Source organism: Solanum pennellii, chromosome 11 (genome assembly GCF_001406875.1).
Source record: "Solanum pennellii chromosome 11, SPENNV200".
NCBI classification, from domain to species: Eukaryota; Viridiplantae; Streptophyta; class Magnoliopsida; order Solanales; family Solanaceae; genus Solanum; species Solanum pennellii.
The window spans coordinates 61,455,463-61,457,452 of record NC_028647.1 but is presented as its reverse complement, the minus strand read 5'-3'; positions in this window follow the sequence as shown (position 1 = coordinate 61,457,452).

The following is a 1,990-nucleotide window of genomic DNA, read 5'->3' as shown; positions in this document are numbered from 1 at the left end:
TATATATATATATATATATATATATATATATATAAAATATTTACTTAGCTTTACAAGTTTACATCATATGATTTATGGTTTATCTAATTCAATGGGACATAGTGATAGTAGTGGAATATTTGGGCCAAAACAAGAACCCTTTTCCTCTAACTAAAATATATGTATAGTTATTTAAGATAAAAAGGTAACATATCAAATTTAACATCATTTAATTGGTAAAAGTGTTCATGTTGAGTATACTTGGTGCAAAGTGGGAAAAAGGGACATTTTCTAAAGAAATTTATTACAATGTGGAACCTTAGAATTGAAGAAGAAAGGGATAATGATGATACATTTTAGGGTTGTTTGGTTCGAACACAAGTTATAGAGAAAAGACTCAAATATGTCATTGAACTTTTAAAAAAAGTTTATTTATGTCATCAATTAAAAGTTTGGTTCGTTTATGTCATTATTTTTTAATGGTGGTTTTGCAAAATCATTTTTGACACGTGGCCAGTTATAATTCGACCACGTCATCAATTTTTTTAGTAAAAAAATCAAAAAAAAAATATTCAATTTTTATTCAGAATTTTGATTTTTTTTATTTAAAAGTTTGATGACGTGGCCAATTATAATTCGGCCATATCATCAATTTATTTAATAAAAAAATTAATTCAATTTTTTTTTCAGAATTATGATTTTTTTATTAAAAAAATTGATGACATGGTCGAATTATAATTGGCCACGTGTCAAAAATGATTTTACAAAACCACCATTAAAAAATAATGGCATGAATGAGTCTTTTCTTTAACGGTAATAGCATAAATGAGTCAAACTTTTAACTGATGACATAAATAAGTCTTTTCTAAAAGTTCGATGGCATATTTGAGACTTTTAAGGATTATAAAAGTATGAATAATTAGTATATAGGATTTGGTTATATTAATATAGAGATTTATTTCGTGTTAAAGTATTTGATTTATTGGCTAAAATTGAATAAATAAGATATCATTTACAATATTTATTTATATATAAATAAAAAATATAGTAATGAGTTTTATAATTATACTCTTGGATGCTTGATCTTCATTTACTTTTACCAAAAGAGATACTTGTAGTTTTGTCTTATTGCTATTTAATCATGTATATAATTAAGTAGAAGTGAGTGTTTGATATTTGATTCAATATTTTTATAATTTGAGTAGACGTTTTAGATTGAGACGCATATTCTGTCGTAAAAGTATAACAGAGGATATTTAGATATCATTATGGTTATCAATAAATTAAGTGGGATAAAAATTTGGAAAATTAGATAGTTAAGGCAAAGACGTGTTATTATTACTCTACACAATTATCATTTAAAAAATTATAATTTGCACATATAGTTAGAGTTCCATAACAATTTCTCTCTATCTCCCTCCCCTCTCTATGCACTTTTGCTCGTTTTTCTTCTCTCTGTGCCCTCACTCACTCGTCTCTCTCGTTCTCTCTAAGCAATATGAATAAGCAATCATACAAATACAAAAGGTAACATTCAATGACACAAATTAAAATACAAATACAAATGATAATAATCAATGATGCAAACACAAATACACATGATAAACACACAATTACAATACACAAGGCAACAAATGAATGCAAATATAAGTTGTTACGGAATACAAACATTTATACAATTGTTTTTGTTGATAATTGTGTTCATAAATGCACTCAATACAAATGAGCTATATGAATGAATCAATAATCTTCGACACAATTATATTCATTTCTATTTGTGATATAATTATTAACCAGACATACAAATCAATTGTATCTCTCTCCAGATCACTCGTCTCTCTATTTTTTCTTCCAATTTTGCTCGCCTCTCCTCCTTCTAGTAGCTAGATTTGATACTAATCAATAGTATTTGTAATACAATTAGCGATCAAATATACTAATCAATTGTATCTCTCCTTTCTTTGTCCTCTCTCTCCTAGGTCATGCTCCCCTCCCCCCCCCCCCCCCCCCC